Source organism: Anarhichas minor, unplaced genomic scaffold (assembly GCF_050575085.1).
Source record: "Anarhichas minor isolate MPS153535 unplaced genomic scaffold, ASM5057508v1 ptg000073l, whole genome shotgun sequence".
Classification (NCBI taxonomy): domain Eukaryota; kingdom Metazoa; phylum Chordata; class Actinopteri; order Perciformes; family Anarhichadidae; genus Anarhichas; species Anarhichas minor.
Genome location: NW_027466519.1, coordinates 3,732,033 through 3,739,304, shown reverse-complemented (window position 1 = coordinate 3,739,304; position 7,272 = coordinate 3,732,033). Strand labels below are relative to the sequence as shown.

General features: G+C 39.2%; 1 pseudogene; it reads left to right on the top strand.

The window, feature by feature from the left end:
• Positions 1-2,911: 2,911 nt before the first annotated feature.
• On the top strand, positions 2,912-7,044 carry LOC142935287 (uncharacterized; annotated as a pseudogene).
• Positions 7,045-7,272: the final 228 nt, after the last annotated feature.

The window sequence follows — 7,272 nt, the reverse complement described above, 5'->3', positions numbered from 1 at the left end:
GAAGTCTGCAAGTGAGTACGCGTCACCGCTTGTTCTTGTTTGGAAAAAGAACGGCGATCTGCGGCTTTGCACAGACTTTCGTTGGCTGAACGCACGCACTGTGAAGGATGCGCATCCTTTGCCACACCAGGCAGATGCTTTGGCTGCGCTTGGGGGGAACGCTTTCTTCTCAACCATGGACTTGACCTCTGGATACTACAATGTGGAAGTCCATGAGGAGGATAAGAAGTTCACCGCATTCACGTCTCCTTTTGGACTGTACGAGTACAACAGGCTTCCGCAGGGACTATGCAACAGCCCAGCCACGTTCATGAGGATGATGATGGCCATCTTCGGTGATCAAAACTTCTTGAGCCTCTTGTGTTACCTGGATGACATCCTTGTCTTTGCTCCCAACGAACGGTTAGCTTTGCAGAGGCTGGAAATGGTGTTTGAGAAGCTAAAGGTGCACAACCTGAAGCTAGCGCCAAAGAAGTGTCACTTGATGCGACCATCTGTGAAGTTCCTGGGGCATATTGTGAGTAAGGATGGGATCTCCACTGACCCAGAGAAGGTCAAGGCCATCGTTGATCTGAGTGAGAAGGATTTGATGGATGAAAGCACCAACATTACCTCTCCATCCAAAATAAGATCGTTCCTTGGTATGGTTGGTTTTTACCAAAAGTTCTTCGAAGGATACTCAAGTATCAGCAAGCCTCTCTTTGCCTTGACATCTGGTGTGAAGAAGCCACGATATGCCAAGGGTAAAAAGAAATCACCTGTGGCTAGGAAGTTAGCTTTGGCTGACTGGACCCCCGAATGCAGTGACGCTTTCAATAAGCTGAAACGGGCTCTGCTGGATAATGATACCTTAGCTCATCCCGACTTCAGTATGCCTTTCCTGCTGTCTGTTGATGCCTCATCCAATGGCCTTGGGGCTGTGTTATCTCAACTGGCTGAGGGCGATGACGTTGCACGACCAGTGGCGTTCGCCAGCAAATCTCTCAACTACGCCCAGTCACGCTATCCAGCTCACAGGCTAGAGTTTCTAGCGCTCAAATGGGCTGTTTGTGATAAGTTCAGCCACTGGTTGAAAGGTCACACATTCACTGCATGGACTGACAACAACCCACTGACCTACATTCTCAGTAAGCCGAAGCTTGATGCCTGCGAACAGAGATGGGTGTCTAAGCTTGCTCCATATGACTTTCAGATCAAGTACATTCCCGGACCTAAGAATGTGGTCGCTGATGCCCTCAGCCGTTAGCCTTTTGTACAGCCGAGTTTGCTGCATCGCCTGACAAGAGTCCCTTATGGCGCACTACTGGAGGAAGCAAGCGCGTTGAATTGTGACCGGGTGCAGGATGCTTTTCGTCAGTCCTGTGACCCTTCAGCCATGTTGCAGATGCATTATCCACCCACCGTGGTCTCTAAGGATCCAGAGGGACTATCCCAAGATACCTGCATCTCCCCGGAGGCAGTGTCTGCTGTGCTGGAGCAGTCTTTGGACCAAGAGCGCTTACCACACCAAGCCTTCCTCTTGCCGCAACTTGTTCAGTCTATTCAACCAGGTGAGCTGTCTGATGTCCGACCTCTGCCTAGAGATAAACTGATGGCTATGCAGCGCGCAGACCCCTGTTTGAGTCGAGTGCTTCACTTTGTGGAACGTCAGAGGCGCCCATCAAGACGAGAACGTGCAGGCGAGCCGGTTGAGGCTCTGCGGCTCCTCAGAAATTCGGAAAAACTCACCATGAACACAGGTGTCCTGTATCGTGTTTCTAAAGACGCTGTTACAAAGAGAAAAACCTACCAGTATGTTGTGCCCTCTGCACTGAAAGAGAAGGTTCTTAAAGGTGTGCATGATGAGGCAGGTCACCAAGGCCAGAGACGAACATTCTATCTGACGATGCAAAGGTTCCACTGGCAAGGAATGGAGAAAGACGTGGTACAGTATGTGCGATCCTGTCGCCGCTGTGTGTTCAGCAAGTCTCCCGAGCCTGAGGCCAGAGCGCCGCTTGAGAGATTTATATATATATATATATAAATATATATATATTTATATATATATATATTTATATATAAATATATATATATATATTTATATATTTATATATATATAAATATATATATATTTATATATATATATTTATATATATATTTATATATATATAAATATATATATATATTTATATATATATTTATATATTTATATATATATAAATATATATATATATTTATATATAAATATTTATATATATATTTATATATATATAAATATATATATATATTTATATATAAATATATATATATATTTATATATATATATTTATATATATAAATATATATATATTTATATATATAAATATATATATATATTTATATATATATATTTATATATATAAATATATATATATTTATATATATAAATATATATATATTTATATATATAAATATATATATATATATTTATATATATAAATATAAATATATTTATATATATAAATTTATATATATAAATATATTTATATATATAAATATATATATATTTATAAATATATATATATTTATAAATATATATATATTTATAAATATATATATATTTATAAATATATATATTTATATATATTTATATATATATATATATATATATAGTTCTCTGTATAAGTCCCCTTTTTGTTCGTATAATTGTTTTAATTTATAATTTCTAGAGCAAATGGTTTTAACTGATAACTCATTTAGCATTAGTAACATGCCAATAACAGCTAGCTTAAGTATTTGTCTCTTTAATTTGACAGTGTTCCGGAGCTTGTGACCACGAAGTTGTCTATGAGAGTAACTGAAGCTATTCTGTCTTTTACCAGGTATATTGCACTGAAATGTCATTTTATTTACATGTATACATGAGTCTGAAGCAAGCTGTCTCCGTGTGTTCCGGAGCTTGTGACCACGAAGTTGTCTATGAGAGTAACTGAAGCTGTTCTGTCTTTTACCAGAGCTATCTATAAACTGAGCTTTGAATAAACGTCTGGTTGGAGCCATAAAGACATCAAGTGTGGCTGAATTAAACACAACGCAACCGAGAGAGTACACAACTGCTACATAAAGTCCAAATGCTGAGATGTTTAGTCAACCAGCGACTAACTGCGGCTGCTGAGGAGATCTTTGGGATGTTTGAAAGAACGATAGCAGAGTATGAGGAGGAACTTACTCGCTCAAAAGAGGAGAACGAGCGACAACAGAGGCAACTGCGCACTGTTTTCATCCCTCAGCTCCGGTTACACAGAACAGGTTGGTTCACTGTTTATTCTCTCAGCTTCTTTATGACAGAAGATATTTACACGTTGTTCTCTTTGATAACACCACGTGGATTTTGCAACTTGTTGAATTCTAAAATGATTCATATTTTCATGGTCACGTCCACGGTTACGTTGTGGCTGCTTCTGAAGGTTCTATCCACTGTTTCTAAGGTGGCAGGTTTACGTACATTAGTCGACTAACTGCCCACATGGTCACATCTCAGCCGCACTTTATGGACGATGCAGGTTCTTTGAACACTTCTTAACAATGTTGGGTAGTGCCACACTTTTTTGCCATGTAAACTATTGATGACCTCATTGCTGCTGGTGCTTTGTGTCTTTACATTTTGTGTCGGCATGTCTGTTTGGTAACTGTGCATAGGGAGTGTAAGGGAATGATGGCAGGAAATAAAAGTGTACGTACAGGAGACTATCTGCTCAATACTAATATTTCTTTGTAACGTCTCTGTGTGTGTTTACTGTTTTCCTGCAGACGTCCAGCAGCTGTTGGTGGTTCAAGAAGAGGTTCCCCCTGAGCAGCAGGAGTCCAGTCTGGACCAGGAGGACCCAGAGCCCCCACACATTAAAGATACTGATGAGAAGACAGCAGACTCTTCTGACACTGATGACAGTGATGATTGGAAGGAGACCAGGCCAAGATGTAGTGCTGGTGAGAAACTATTTAGATGATCTGAGTGTGAGAAAACATTTAACCAGCGTTCACATTTACAGGAACACATGAGAATCCACACAACAGAGAAACCTTTCAGCTGCTCAGTTTGTAAGAGATCTTTTAACCAGCGTGAACACTGAACCACTCCCATCCTGACAACGGTCTTGATTATTTAATTTAACCTTAATTTACAGAATTAATACTAGTTAATTGTTAATTGCTGCAGAATGGTACCAAACCGTTGGATATAAATCACTGAATACAACCTGATCAATGATGGAATGAATTAAACAATCGTACAACATAGATAGACCTCGTTATCGTGACACATACAGACCTATGTAGATATACGTGTGTTTGGATCTGGCAGGAGCGGGTTTGGTTACTGGCCAGTATGAAAATTAAATGATTGATAATCATAAAATGATTAACATCAATAGGATTATTTAAAATGTATCAATAATAACAACAGGGACCACCCTGGGATCAGGGAGCAATAACCAAGCTGTGGATAGTCTCAATATTGGTGTTCACTCAAAATGTCAATAGTCAAAGTATTTTTACCACATCCAGAACGGTGAATCCGGTTTGAATCCGAGCACTGACTATAACATCCAGCTGTTATCACAACACTCATGTACAACATCATCACAGAACACTGCTCCCTAAAATATAAGTTTATTTACTGAACAATACTGATCATAAATCAATAATATACATCAACAAACAAACAATTACAAGCGTACTACCTAAAAGCAACAAACAATCGTGTGTGTGTGTGTGGGGGGGGGGTTGGCCTGTGTGCCATCTTCATTTACTATTAACCAGTATCTATATACACTGATATTTACACATCTGACAAATCTGTTCCCTTTTTATTATAGCATCAATTATTAAAATAGACCTTGTAGTTACAGAATTACAGTCTTTTAATATGAGTATGCAATTTTCGAGCAGATGCCAAAAATAGGCTTAGGGCCCAACAGGTTAAAGATACTGATAAGAAGACAGGAGACTCTTCTGACACTGATGACAGTGATGATTGGAAGGAGACCAGAGAACCTCAGTCAGGTTTAAACTCTGTGAAACCTGATGAAGTCCATGTCAGTGATTCAAGACGTAGTGCTGGTGGGAAACTATTTACATGCTCTGAGTGTGGGAAAACAACTGGCAGGAAATCAGATCTGAAGAGACACATGAGAACCCACACAGGAGAGAAACCTTACAGCTGCTCAGTCTGTAAGAACTCTTTTAGCTGGCACTCATCTTTACAGACACACATGAGAACACACACAGGAGAGAACCCTTACAGCTGCTCAGTCTGCAAGAACTCTTTTAGCAACCACACACATTTACAGAGACACATGAGAACCCACACAGGAGAAAAACCTTACAGCTGCTCAGTCTGTAAGAACTCTTTTAGCCAGAGTTCACATTTACACGTACACATGAGAACCCACACAGGAGAGAAACCTTACAGCTGCTCAGTCTGTAAGAACTCTTTTAGCAACCACACACATTTACAGAGACACATGAGAACCCACACAGGAGAAAAACCTTACAGCTGCTCAGTCTGTAAGAACTCTTTTAGCCAGAGTTCACATTTACACGTACACATGAGAACCCACACAGGAGAAAAACCTTACAGCTGCTCAGTCTGTAAGAACTCTTTTAGCCAGAGTTCACATGAGAACACACACAGGAGAGAAACCTTTCAGCTGCTCAGTGTGTGATGGAAGATTTCGGAGCAAGTCAGCTCTGAAGCTACACATAATTGCTCATACAAGAGACAACCGGCTTTAGTGCTTCTGTTTGTATACGAAAGGTAATTCTGACACACCACACAACGCAGGGGAGTAAGAACAATTTTCTATAATTTCCACAATAACCACAAGTTCTAAACATTCTTTCATTGTTTGAGCCATCACATGTATAATTCATAAACATCCATTTCATTGTGTTACGTACTGTAGGAGGAGCTACAGTGTGTTTTTATTGAACAATGTGGGTTTTTCATTGTTGCAGGTTTTTTTTTTTATTAGTCATTTTGTGGCAAATATTCTATTGTGTTCTTAACATTGAAGATCATTGGTGCATTTCCTGTAAGCTACACTAATGAATGGACTGCATTCATACAAATGTGCATTTCATCTTTCTCTGTTCAAAAGGTAATTCTGACACCACATGGCACATAACGCAGGGGAAGAAATATGGTGCTTTTTCCTCTGTTGTTTTAACTTGAGTTAATTGATTGATTCCACGTTCAGATTTTGAATCGTTTCCTCTTGCTTCTCTACAGAGCGTTTTAGTGTCTTTTAGGGTTTAGCTTTTTTTTTGCCACACAACTGGACTGTTTGTTAATTCTCACTGCTCTTATCAGCCATGTTTGTAGCTGACTATGACTATTGACTTACATTCATTAAATGTCCAGAAACACAACTCTAAATAAATGCTTGTGTTCTGTATCTGCGTGTTCTGCAAATAAGGACCATATCAACTGTAAAATAAGACAATATGTTGTGCTGCATCTCTTTGTAGTCATTTTGAGTCTCTCTGTGATCATTTTGTTTCTCTTTGTACTTGTTTTAGTCTCTTTGTAGTAATATTGTGTCTCTTTGTGGATGTGTTGCTCCTTTTTGTTCTAGTTTTGTGTTTCCTTCTCGGCACGTTGAGTCTCTTTAAATGACATTTTGTCGGTGAAGGTCAGAGGGTTCCCCTGACACTGACAGCCCCTGAGCGTACATAATTGACGCATTCTTTGATGCGTCCATGATTGTAGCTTTGACAAATGTATGAACATAAACTTTGTGTTTGAAACAAAAATAAAAAACAAATGTGTGGCCATACGTGCAGAGAAGCAGCTGTCAATGAGGAGCCATGTAGGTGTGACATGCAGGATGTTCATGCGATTCCCCAGATCTTCCAACCAATTAGACTCTAGTGCAGGCATGGGCAAACTACGGCCCGCGGGCCATATACGGACCGTTGGGCTTTTTAATCCGGCCCATCGAATATTGGTACAAAATTGTCAAAATTAGAGTAAAGGCCGCATTCATTTTACCTTTTTCCTGCAATACCTGGTGTTTCAGTTGATCCCACTAGAGCAGGGGTCGGCAACCTTTTCTATCCAAAGAGCTATTTTGTCCTATTTTTCACCAAATAAAATTTGTCTGGAGCCGCAAAAGCTATTTGATATCACAGCTTATAAAGTTTTATATATATTTATATTATATATACAGAAACTATAGTTTGTTGTATTTATGAAAATATAGAACAAGAATAAAGACAACTCTTGACATTTTATTGCTATTTTACCTGTCCGAA